Consider the following 13,517-nt stretch of genomic DNA (forward strand, 5'->3'; position numbering starts at 1 on the left):
TTGAAAACGCTACACATTGCTGTGAAGTGGATCACTGTGTCAACAACACAAAAAGTAGGCAGGTGCTGTCCCAAATTTAGCAACCTGAGAACTGAAGAAGGGCTTTGGGTGAAGACTTGTGAAGCTCTGGAGAGGGGCATTCTGGGCCAGGGAAAGCAAGTGCTCTGACCCTGAGACAGGAGTGAACCCAAGCCAGCTGTCTCGGCTGCCTTAATGTGACCAAAAGGAGGGCTCCATAGGAAAGGTCATGGAATTAATCAGGGGTCACATCGCAATCAGGGACTTGGATTTTGTTCTAATTGCAGAAGGAAAATGTTGTGAAGTTTTAAGACAAGCGAGAATGGGATCTGTTGCATGTTTGTTTGTTTTGAAAAGTTCCATAGCTACTGTAGTGGATTGCAAAGGAGTAAGATTGGAAAGTGGGAAATGAGTTATCAGGTTGTTCCAAGTAGAAGATAATGGTGTCCAATGAAGATAGCAAGCCACCCTTTAAATAAACAAAGCATTAGCTTAGTATCAATATTAACACAACTGCATACTCTTCACATAGCAACACTGGTGACCAAAAGTATATCTTTCTCTTTATTTTTTTTCTATATTTTATTTATTTTTAGAAAAAGGGGAAGGGAGGAAGAAAGACAGGGAGTGAGCATTGATGTGAGAGAGAGAGACATCGATCAGTGGTCTCTCATACGTACCACAAGCCAGCGGACTGAACCCACACCCCAGGCATGTGCCCTGACTGGGAATCGAACCAATGGCCTTTCACTTTGTAGAATGATATCCAACTGACTGAGCACACCAGTCAGGGTTCTTTCATTTCTGTTAAAAGTTGGTAATTGCATTAAACCCTTCTAAACACTGAAGCTCCCATTCATGAAGACAATCTACAGAGGTGTTTAATATACTGCTCCAGGCACAAAGTGACCAAATTGGGTGCTCACGGTACTTTCCGAAGGAGAACTTTCTATCTAACTTTTATCTTGCACTCCACTTACTCTTTCCAGAGTTTGGTTTTAGAAATATGATTGATCTAAAACATACCACTGACACCAATAGCTTTATTTTTTAGCAATTTTGGGGGCCACTACTCTTGCAACCTATAAACTATTTTCCAGCAGGGACCTGACACCAGGTTATTTAATAATGAAATATGAACTTTGAAAGCCCTTTGAGTCATTTACCTTTAGGTCTAAGACCAACAATAAGAAATTTCTAGCTAAAAATTGTATGAATTCAAGCATGGTCTCCTTCATTGTATTGAGTTTTAATTCCCACTTGAATCACCTGCCTTAGGCAACACCACCTTTCTAGATGAGTGATTGTCTTGAGAAAAAAAATACTCTTTTTTTTTCATGAAAGATAAAGAATTTTTCTACTCATGGCTCTCTTTGTAGATTCCCTTAGGAAGAAATCTAGTGAAAGCTAAACTGGAAAGAATGTGATCAGTTTGCCAAAAGAATATGACCCGCTTGCCAACTTGACGTAGATGGACATGTTACGTTCCAGCTGTCATAAATATGATTTTCACTTCAAGAGTCCTCTGAGTGCCTCCAAACTCTCCAAGAAAGCTATGGAAACTTTTACAATTTTCAAAGTGTTCACCCAAAAATAGGCCCTAAGGACTGCCAACTAAGAGGTGAGAATATTTACCCAAGTGTAACGTGGTAAGGCACAGGAGAGCTGGGATGCTCTCCCATCCTGCTTCCAACACATGAGCAACACCTGGGGGAATCAATATGTAAACGACTGCATGCAGCTAGTGCATCAAGAGTTAGAGCTACTCATTTAAATTCAGGGCAATGTCCACATGTCTATGAAAATAGAGGTAAAGAAAAGGTGGGTAAAATCGTTGCAAATTCCCATTGAAGAGATTATCTCTATCCACTCCATAGGATTTTTGTAACAATGAAATACTGTATTCCTTTATTCAAAATTTTCTGAAGTGCCTACCAAGAGACATAAGCCCTTTGACAGTAGTCCTGATGCTCAGTCTCTTCAGATAGACCTTTTTTTTATTACAATTTATACTCAGTATTATTTTGTATTACTTCCAGGTGTACAGCACAGTGGTTAGACAATCATACACTTTATGAAGTGTTCCCCTGCCCCTGCCAACACAGAGACTCTTAAAACTAAACTTCCACACTTATAAACAGCTAATCATGTCAGCTCAGGTCAACATTGCCTGGTTCAAATCCCAGCTCTGTCTCTACCAGCTGTATTATCTTTGAGCAAGTTTACTCATCTGTAAAAGGGAGTAATAACAGTACCTGCCTCACAGGGTGGTTAGGAAGATTATAGGAGTTTATGTATGTAATGCATATAAAGAGTCCCTGGCATATAGTAACTCTAATAAATGTTCATGAATGTGATCTCTGCTTTCATCCATCCACACCAAAAGGGTATTCCCTCCCCCCCCCACCCCAAATAAAAGCCTGTGTTCTTTAATCCCTTGACAAAAGTAGTTGTCTGGGGCCAAGCACTGGCATCACCTAAAAGCCTTTGTAGAAATGCAGATCCCATCACGAATCTATCTGTACACCCAAAACAAAAACAAAATAATACTGAACGTAAACTGTAATTGAAAAAGAAAAGAAACGCAGGCTCTCAGTCCTCACCCCGATGAACTGAACGATAACCTGCATTCGGACAAGGCCGCTCGGGCGTGTACTGCAGTTTCAGAAGCACCGACCTGGCAGCCGTGCTCCCGCAGCTCCCTTCCCCAGAGCCGCCCTCCCGCAGACTTTCATAGAAAAGTCTCACACATTTTCCTCACCCCACCAAAGGCATTCTCATGGGAAGAGTCAGAAACCCCCACTGACTATTTAGAGGACGCTCCTCAAACCCTGCCCACCCCAACCTCACCCCTTCACCCCCAGACCCACCTGGTTCCCAGATCTCTGAGACCTCTTCTCCTCAAAGAGAGTTTCTGGGCTGCATTTTTGTCTCAGACTTCGGGACGCATCCGTCCTTACAAGCTGTACCTTAGTTCACTTCCACTACCATTTCCTACAACCAAGTCCTCATTTTCCACAACCTCCCTGTCGCTTAGTTGTCTGCTTAGCTCTGTTCCACCTGTGGCTCAGTAAACAATCTGGAGCAGACCTCCTAGAATGATCTTGCCCTTGCTAATCCTGCCCACAGGCTGGGTGCCCAGTTTCAGTCTGGCCTTTCCTATCCCTCTGCAGTTAGCTCACCCTGTCACAGGAATCCACATGCCCAGGCTACTCACCTGTTTTCTTTCTTTCTTTTTATGTAACCTTTATCATATTTTTTCATTACTGTTTAGTACCTTTATAACCTCCTCCCCTCAGCGATCATCACACTGCTGTCCATGTCCGTGAGTCCCTTTTCCCTTTTGCTCGATCCCTCTACTGCCTAAACTCTCCCTCTCCAGCTGTCAAACACAGCTATTTTCATTAGACATGAATTAAACCACTGCCAGAGTGCCTGCTGACCTTTTAGATAAAACAGATTTCCTCCTACCTCTTCTTTGCCAATGGCAAAAGTTCCTTCTAGTGTCTACATATTTTTACAGGTTATTTGTTCAATGCAATAGATAGGTGGTTGAGTTAGGGCCATAGAATATTCTGACTCTGGTAGCCTTTGTTAGGAGGACTAAAGACCACAGGAGAATTAACTTGACCTCTTCATGTAGCTGGAGATGAGCAAAAGGGAATCCACAAACTGCACGGCCACACTCAGCTACAGAGGAAGCCATCTACAAAGACGAACAAGGTGCAGAGACGAATCCCAGAGCACAGACCAAACCCTGCATCCTTCAGTTATGCTTGTTTTCCTCCCCCTTCAGTTAATGAGTGAGCCCTGGGTCTCTATAATTCCCTTGGGTTGCTTTCTTTTCTAAAGTGCCATAAGCCATATTTGTTACTTGTGACCTACCTCAGGAGGGACCTGCAGCAGCCAGTTGACCACGTGGGCCTGGAGCTCTAGAGAGAGTGACAGTTGAACGTGATGACTCTTCACAGGATGCTCTTCTACGTCCCTGCACCCCCTAATCACAAACTCCCAAGTTACCCCTTATGTCAAATACCACCAGACAGAGCCTCTCCCTTGTCTAAATTCCAGTGTAATCTCTTCAAAAAGGTAGAGCATATTCTTTATTCTGTTTTTATAAAACAACACGGAGTGGAGGTGACTAATAAGTGTATATGTCTGTGAGATTTTTTCCCCACTCACATGGGATTGCTGAGCAATCTTCCACTGGTGGCTTAGTTCCTGGTAGGCCTGCTATTCATATAACGGCTACTCAGATCACTCCCCCCTTTGGAAATCCCAGGGTTTTCCTCTCACCTGTAGATCATAAACATAGATTTCCATCTGAAGTCCACGAGCCTTTCTCAGAGTCCTGTGTCAAGAAGTATGTGGCTTCAGAAAAGCAGATGTTTTTACTATGTTAATGGCTGGCACCTAGGAGAAAAAAAACAACATTGTTATAAAAATCCTGAAGTTGGGGCATCCACATTTTCCATAACATAAAATAGGATTAGTCTATGTGTAAATCACTTTGCTTCCATCTGCTTTTCATAAAAAGCATTGACTGAGAAATGGGAGGAAGGAAAAAGCAGTGAGATGGGAAGTTGAGTGGATATTCTACCCCCTTATGCCTGCAGAGGAATATGCGATTTTCCTATTCAATTTCCCGTAACAAAGAAAACACCTCCCTATTGCACTGAGAAGCAATAAACTACAGTTAATTCTTGAACTACATGGGTTTGAACTACACAGATTTGCATATATGTGTGCTGTTTTCAATAAATACAGTTGACCCTGCCCTATCTGCAGTTTCTCACCTAAGGATTTAAGCAAATAAGATGGAAAATAGCATTTTCACATTCCCAACTGCAGATTCCTTACTGCAGATGCTCAATACTGGATAGAAAGTACTATTTTTGATCTGCAGTTAGTTGAATCCTCAGATGCAAAAGGCCGACCATAGAGTCAAAAGTTATATGCAGATTTTTGACTCCCTGGGGGTAGATGCCCCAAACCTCTGCTTTGTTCAAGGCTTAGCTGTACAGCACTACCACAATAAAATTGGAAAGTTTTACTACCTTTATGTTAACGTAAAAGTAGTGAATAGCATATACAATAATAATGTTTTAATACTTCATTTTACAAAGTCAAAAAATTGTCTCTTGATCTGCACAGGATGAAAGACTCCAGGATGTCTCAGTAAAACTGAATAAAAGTTTTCTATTGTATCAACTTGTTTTATTTTATTTTTTCACATATAATAAACATGTTTTTTTTTGAGTTTGTGAAAACAATAAAAATATGTCTATTTTGGTAAGAAAAGGCCTGAAAGTAACCTTTATAAAGCCAGTGGTAAGATAGAGAATAACAAGTCAGGTAAAATTTCTTATTAAGCATTTCATGTGAATAATTACACATCAAGAAATTACAGAGTGCTCCTACCCTATTGCTGTGTCTTTAGTGATATACTGAATTGTCAGAATTTAGTGTTCTTTTTGTTACTGAGCAAAGAGAAATGCAGTACTAGAGAGGTCTCCAATGTAAATAATATACTTCACTAAGAAGATAAACAAAAGTTTAGATAATAAAGAATTACAAGATCTTTAATGTTTAAATATCCTTTAAAAACACTTCAAAGTAAACCTAATAATTCTTTAAAATGGCCAAATGGCTGGTTACTGTTTTGAGCGTCAAGCCTTAGCATCCTCAGCATCAGCAAGAAAAATAGTATAAACCTCAGCGAACCTCATTCCCAGATCTAATGGACATTAAGCTAACACACTGCCAAGAAAAACATTTCTCATTCACTGCTCTCAATAAGAGTCCTTCCTATGTGCATGGGAGGAAGTCATTTGCCAGATGTTGCTGCTTATTTTACAAGTCTCCCTTTGACTTGTGCTTATTTTCTCTTGACCTCCCCAACTTCTCCCATGCACACCCCGTGGAGAGCACACAAGACTGTAAACGTTACTAGAGAAGTACCTTGCTGTTCTAGTCAGCACCTCAGTCCGAACATATGTTCTTGTTTATGAAAGCAGCCTAATTGCTGATGGCAACTGAATGATTAGGCCTCCCCCACTCAATGCTATCTGGACATCCATCAGCAAAACAGACTGTTTTACAATTTGGCATCATAAATGATATGTATGATGAAGACTTCCTCTTTTATGATAACAACAAACCTATTAATGATACATCAAGATAAATAAAATAGAGTTAAAATGAGAGTCAAGATGAAAAGATTGTGTTATTTTCTAACGTCATTCTATGTCTCTGGAACTCCCCAAAAATCCTGCAGCAGAATGTTGGGGGTTGCACTTCACCAAATGGAATTCTAGCAGGTATTTCACGATACTCTTGCTTTCCTCCTCTAGATGGAGAGGCAAACTGGCTGATTCAGGATCCAGGTCTAGAGTGTACAGTTTCTATGTGACACATATGCTGCTAAATTTAAGCTAAAATGGTTTCAGCATTTGTGTTGCTCACTGCATCCTCAGGGGCCTTGCACCTACCACACCTACCTGCCTCCCTGCCGAAGCAGATTTCTTTTGTGATGGAGGCAGCCTCTGTAGCGATAGCCCAGCTTTAGCTTTTTCACTCTTTATTTTGATCCCATTATCTTGTTCCTCTTAATATCTCCTGGATCCATTCCAAAACTAGGAGCTGAGCAAACTGGGGTGACAGATAATGGGGCCAGGAAAATGGATAAAGCAGGATTAAAGTTCAGTCAGCTAAGAACATTCTGTAAATGCTCAGGGAGCCTGAGCTCTTCAAGTGTTACTCACAGAACTCAAAGGGCTTGGATTTATATCATCTGTAAGAGTGTTTGTATGTATACACAACCCCTTATATTATTGCTGAAGTACATTCCAATACACAGAGAATAGAGCTGGGCACTTACTAGGTGCTCAGTAGTCAGTGAATGTATAAATGAATGAGTGAATGGCTATATAGTAATTCCTTGTGTGAGAGACTGAAGGAAAATGTCTCATGATAACTTGGTAAAGATATTCAACTACTAGGCTAGTTAACAGAGATTGCCTTCTCCCAAATTTTTGGCAGAATTCATCACTTGGAATTAATTAAAATTTATCTCCATGTGATTGCAAATCTCCAAAATCCTTTGGATTCTATTCACCTAGTTGAACAAGGATTAAAAAAATATCTAATGCTATAATTTACATATTTTAATGTGGTATTTTATACTCAATATGTTTTAAAAACACATTTTTTTCACTTCAAAAACAAACTTGACTTAATTGTGGTTTAACATAGTATTCTCAAAACTCTCTGTAGTGAAAGACATTCGTTTGTTTTTTTAATTTTCAACCCCAAAACAGACAGATATTTTTATAAAATAAAATAGAGATGAATTACCATAAAAAGAAAATTAAAACACCCATACTCATTATCCACAACAACCAAGATATGGAAACGACCTAAGTGGCCATTGATGAGTAAATAGACTTTTTAAATGTGGTGGATGAATAGATAGATAATGTATTAGCCATGAGGAAAAGAGAAAAGCCTGCCATCTGCAACCCCACAAATGATGCTAGAAGGCATTCTGCTAAGAGAAGGAAGGCAGACATAGAATAGACAAATACCATATAATTTCACTTATATATAGAATCATTTTTTTAAAGTTCAACTTGTAGAAACAGAGAGTAGAATGGTGGTTACTAGGAAGTGGAGATGCTGATCAAAATGCACAAGCCTTCAGCTATAAGTTCTGGGGAATCTAAGCTACAACATGGTAACTATAGTTAGTAATACTTTCCATACACTTGAAATTTGGTCAGAGTAGATCTTAACCACTCACTGCACGCACACACACACACACACACACACACATACACACATGCTGCACAAGGTGTTGGCTGTGTTAATCCAATTTTGGTAAACTTTCACAATATATATGTATGTCAAAGCATCAAGTTGTATACTTTAAATATACACAATTTTACTTGTGAATGCTATCTCAATAAAGCTGGGGAAAAAAACAAAAACAAAAGACAAAAAGTACAAATGTAAAAAATAATTGTCATTGTTTTTATCATTTTTTAGAAGATTCTATTTATTATTTTTAGAAAAAAGGGAAGAAGGGAGAGAAACATCAATGTGTGGTTGCCTTTCACTCATCCCCATATTGGGGACCTGGCCTGCAACCCATGTGTGTGCCCTGATGGGGAATCGAACCAGTGACCCTTTGGTTCACAGGCCTGTATTCAATCCGATGAGCTATACTAGCCAGGGCATCATTGTTTTTACCACTATATTCAAAACTTAAAACTTTAAAGTTTCTTTGAGTTATCTAAACACTCTCCATTTTCGTATCTATCTGGTCATACTTGTTTACAATCAGTCTGGTTAGCATCAGTCTGTTGATCACACTCAGGGTCACACTGGTTCAGGTCCAGCCTTCTTTCTTTTGTCCTAAATTAAGCAAATTTAGGGCAATAACTCAGAGTTTGTTCACATTTCCTATCACCTCCTCTCTATAACACTTAGCGCTAAGGTCTTTGCAGAGAAGAATGATCACCTGTGTAGTTAAAATTAGTTTCCAACATTTTTCAAGCATAAAAGAATTCATTTTAATCTTTGTATTCTTCCAGTGTTTTAAATACTGAAGACTAAAATATTTGTCAAAGTCAGGAAATAAAGGTCACTAAGAAAATGTCTCTTTTTCACAAAGAGTGATTATACTCACACATATCTCTGGTCCCCCACTGAAATGCTACCAAGCCATATTTTCTTAGCGTTAGGGAATAATGAAGACGTATGTTATACAACGCTGAGCTCACTGTGTGACTCCCAGTGTGTCGCCCTTTGACATGACAGGGAGAGGGAAGACCATGTCTATCTTTCTCTCCCTCTCTCTCTCACACACAGACACAGACACACACACACACACACACACACATGTGTGAATGCACGGCACATAGTATAATGGCTTGGCAGTTAACTGGATGGCTTTGTAACCAGACAGTCTGTATTCAGGTTTCACAGTAGGTCTTCCATAATTAGTTTTAATAAGAAAATGCTTTTTAAAATTATGTAGTAGTATAGTAGAAGATGGACAAACAGCATCATATTTTTACATTTGTGACAATTGTACAGAGTTAGAGTAGAAAAAAAAAAAACAGTACCATAACTAAGCAGCCAGCAGTAACTGACTCACATTACAGTCTAAAGTACATTATCAAGAACAGAAACCAGCGAATGTGCTAGGAAAACTGCTCACAACGAGCACAGAGCTTTCTTTCAGCGCTAATGTTCTCCTTCCTGTAGCCAAGCAATTACCTAAGTGGGCAAACAGAAAACCTGAGTTAAAAATATTAATATTCTGTGTTAAGTCTGCACTCACACATACACATTTTAAAAGAAATGAATCAAATAATAGATACTTCTAACAAAAATCATTACTTGAATTTAACCACCATTTATGATAATTTCCAGCAAAATGAACTGGATCTTTAAAAAAAAAACCTCACACGTGAGAAATGTCTAAAGTTATCACCGCTCCATTTCTCCTGAGAAAGATGCAGATTACAGAAACTCCCACAAGCAAGAAAGCACAAATCCAGAAGAGCTTTGTTACACAAAGTGTAGAAGTTTTGGTGCTTTTTTATTCTGTAAATGGAATGGGGTCCCTACAGCAGAGGGGCCATAGATCACAGGTGACAGGGGAAGGGATGTGGAATTTGGGGTCAGAGGCCATGGAAAGACCATGGTGCACTGCCAATTTTTAGTTGTAGTTTAATTTCCCTTCATCTTCAGTAGAAATAATGATACATACTCCCAAAGGCATGTTATAAGAAATATGTGATACAACATATATAAAAAGCATTTTTTTAAGTTTGTGAGTTTTCAAAAGTTTTTAAAGATAATGTGGAAGGAAAAAATTCACTTTATTTTAATTTTCAAAGCTTCCATGAGGGCAGAAATGCAGAGAGCATTGTTTATGATGGTAACATAGAAATATACTGCTTTAAACCATTAACACAGTATTGCCGTCAATTACGAAAGTCCCAGACTAACCAATCTTCCAAGAAACTGCCTAACGGAGAGAAGGGAGGCGTGCCACATTTTCCTCAATAAATGCTCTTCTTATTCTCCATTTTCTAAAGAGACAAAATGCAAACTTTTTTCCAACTAGCCAAAGTAATTGTTCTGTGGTGAGGAGTTAATTGTTTTTGAAGCAGTCATAAACATAGCAGCCGACAAAGGAGTGTTGCAACACAAACAAAAATGAAAGCATGAATACATGCTCATTCCTTCCTTAGCTCTAAGTAGAAGACACCCAAAGGCTGGATGGGGAGTTATTTCCCACCAGGTCTCTTTCTTAGCTCTATGTGGATATTTGCATTTTGGAAATACCCTTTCCCAAGTTCACTACCCATTGCCTGGTGCAACAACATGTGCTCATGCACTCTGTTCAAATGATTCACGTTGGGAAGAGGGCCTTGCCCCAGGACTGAAGGCTTCTTAATTGCTTTAGTAGTTCAATTGCCAATGCATGTTAGTTTTGGCAAAGCAGATGTAAGGAAAACTGTTCTTCTCATATTTTTTGGCTCTTACGCTTTACATGTCAGATGAAACAGCAACGCAAACTAAAACCGTTCCAGTCCAAAGAACACTTTAAATGTAACTTGGCTTGCAGGAGACAAAGCGACATGGTGGGGAGGGCACCCCAGGACAGCCTGGGGTGGTGCGTCCTAGGCTCAGTGCTGTAGCTCCCTGTGTCAAAGGGCTCTGCTCTCTGAGTCTCCACTGCTGCCTCTCTGAACTGAAGACTTCGTCTGAGAGTAAGAATTAATGATCACGAGTGAAATAGAGGATAGCCCATTAAAGTTTTCAACGACTTTTCTGCACATTAAGAAAGGGGTAAAGTGGAACCTAATCAACAAAACAAACAAGCAAGCAAAATATAAAGAGAGACATTGAATAAAGAACAAAATAACAGTAACCAGAGGGGAGGAGGGGACGATGGAGGAAAATAGGGGAAGGGTCTTCAAGGAACATATATAATGAACATATGGACAAAGGGTCTAGGATCGAGGGTGGGAGGTGAGGTTGGGTGGGGCAGGGTGGGAGGCTGGGGGAAATGGAGACAACTGTACTTGAACAACAATTTTAAAAAAAAGAAGAAGAAAGGGCTTTGTTTAAAACTGTATCTTCTGTCCTCAGAGCCAGGATTGGAAAGTGTAATGATTCAAAGGAAGAAGTCTCAACTAGGTTCCTACTGAATCATTTCAGTCACTTAGTTACTCATTAAGTATGTATTAGTCTGTACACACCTTATGAAATGAGGTGAACTACAACACTGTTTTCCTCTCTATTTCTTCCATCCATCAATATCACCCACAGAGCAAGGAATCATTCTTTCAAGTTATGAAACAGCAAAGGGGAATTTGATCATGAATATCGCATTATTTAAAAGGGATAGTATGAAATTTTTATTTCTATTCTTAGAGTGATACCACATGTATTACAGAAAATATAAAAACAATTAAAGTGGAAAAAAGGGAATTACCAGTGGTTTTACCTCTCATTGTCAACTTTGCTTTCAGACTTTCTGTAAGCATACTTTTTTTTTTTTACAAAGAAGCAGAATTCTTTTTCACTTGGTTTTGGTTATAATGCACACATCATTTTGCATCCTACTTTTCCCATTTAACAGATTAAGCCTGTCTTCAAGTGACCATGCGCTCTGTATTTTTACTGGTGGCATACTCTTGAACACATGTATTTATCAAATTTCACAGAGCCATTTCCCCCCAGATGATCATTTTAAGCAGTAAGTTGTTAAACAATTTTATTGTAGTATCTGTGTGTAAAGTATAGAAGCCATTTGTTAAGGGGGGAAACTCAAATTGGAGATGGAATAGGAGTGAAGAGGAGCAGTAGCCAGGAGCTTTCTGACTACCAGGCAACTCTTTGGAATAAATGCAGACAGAGTAGCAGGGAAAGGCCTTGCATTCTGGCTCAATAGAGACGTGGCAGTCACAGAAAACAGGGCTCCTGGTAGGCGACTCACAAGGAGCACTTGGTCCCAGGAGTAGTCCCACCCATTCTACAGCCAGGCAAAAATGCTCATCGAGGAAAATCTGATTTTCTACAGCAGCAGAAAATGGCTTCCAAAGTAAAGGACCAGGTGGTGGGTGACAAATTCTGCTACAGAAAGTGCTGATATGCAGTAAGGTGAGCGAGCCATCCCTTGCTGCACGGGAGCTATAAGGAAAAGATATAGTTTCTCCTTAATACCAGGATAGCATGAGAGGCACTTTTGTAATTGCTCACCAGAGTCTGCAATAATCATTTGTATTTTTAGAGAGGTTTCATACATAGATAACTTTTTAAAAATTCTCTTTCTTCCTGTATGTGGCCTTGGAGTTGGGAGATACACAGAGAACTCACCCTTCCTTGGGGCCATCAGCTGAGTTCTACATTTTACCTTTTCATAACCACCCTAGACAGGACAAAAAACAATTTTACTACAATTTTTTCCTAATAGTAGTTTCAAATATATCAATAATTATAGAAAAATAACCTTCATTGATGAGTTAGAGAAATACCATAGCTAAAGTAACATACTACTTAAAATTGTAAGACAAAAAAAGTAGTGATTTTGCAAAGAGCTTTAGAATTAAAAATAACTATGACCTAACTTTTTGAAAACAGGCAGCAAAGATAAATTATATAAATTCAAGATATGAAATGACTGAGTGTATAAGTCCTAAGAAGATATAAGTATATAAGTAGCAATCAGAGAAATTCAAAATAGATATCAAAGAAAACAATTACAGTGATGAACTTCATCAGAAACTGGATTGATTAATCATAGAGCTTCTTAATCTCCTTGCTTTCAAAGTATTTATAAATATAACACAGAATTTGCTCTCTAAAAATTTGGGGCACAGTTCCATGAAAGAGAAAGATGGCCTAGAGTCTAGACGGTCTCTAAAGAGCCCTTCCTGTACACTAATCCTGAATTTTATTCATTACTCATCTCCTCAGAGGTAATCCAAAGAGATTAAGAAATAAAATGCTTTTTTCTTCCCACTTCCTTTTGGCTTTGGGAACTATTTTTAAGTTACTATTTCCTGCTCCCTCCCCAACATGCTGGAAGCTTTGCAAACAGTTGTTAAATAGTCATTTAACATTAGTTTCTGATTCCTTCCCATAGTCGTTCAGTGTCAGTTTCACAGGTGACAAGGATGCCCACCCAAGGCTGCCATTCAAGATCTCTCCCATTTTGTCTCAGGAGTTAATTTTTAACACACTTTGCCTGATGAAATTGGGACTAAAATGTGGTTTGTCCTTAATTTCTAAGATGGCCTGCAGCCTTTGGCTTCTCTGTCCTGATTACCCTCTGGTCTTCAGCAGCAACCCCTGTGTCTGGTCAAGCTCCTCCTGTCCTAGAAAGAGGACGAGGGGATCAGCTCCACCAGCAGGAACCGTTGTGGCTGAGTGAGACCTGAATTCAATTAGTTTAGCTCATTGCTATCTCAATTTCC

General features: G+C 39.2%; 1 protein-coding gene across 1 annotated transcript in view; it reads right to left on the bottom strand.

Annotated features, from left to right (window-relative positions):
* TTC29 (tetratricopeptide repeat domain 29) overlaps nucleotides 1-13,517 on the bottom strand; it is a 592,695-nt gene that overhangs the window by 415,963 nt on the left and 163,215 nt on the right. The window contains exon 6 of the mRNA XM_037162386.2: nucleotides 4,315-4,431. The gene's annotated coding sequence lies outside the window, so the exon portion shown is untranslated. The remainder of the gene's footprint in view (nucleotides 1-4,314; nucleotides 4,432-13,517) is intronic.

The sequence above is a fragment of the Artibeus jamaicensis genome, unplaced genomic scaffold, assembly GCF_021234435.1.
Source record: "Artibeus jamaicensis isolate MK-2021 breed Jamaican fruit bat unplaced genomic scaffold, CSHL_Jam_final scaffold_537, whole genome shotgun sequence".
NCBI classification, from domain to species: Eukaryota; Metazoa; Chordata; class Mammalia; order Chiroptera; family Phyllostomidae; genus Artibeus; species Artibeus jamaicensis.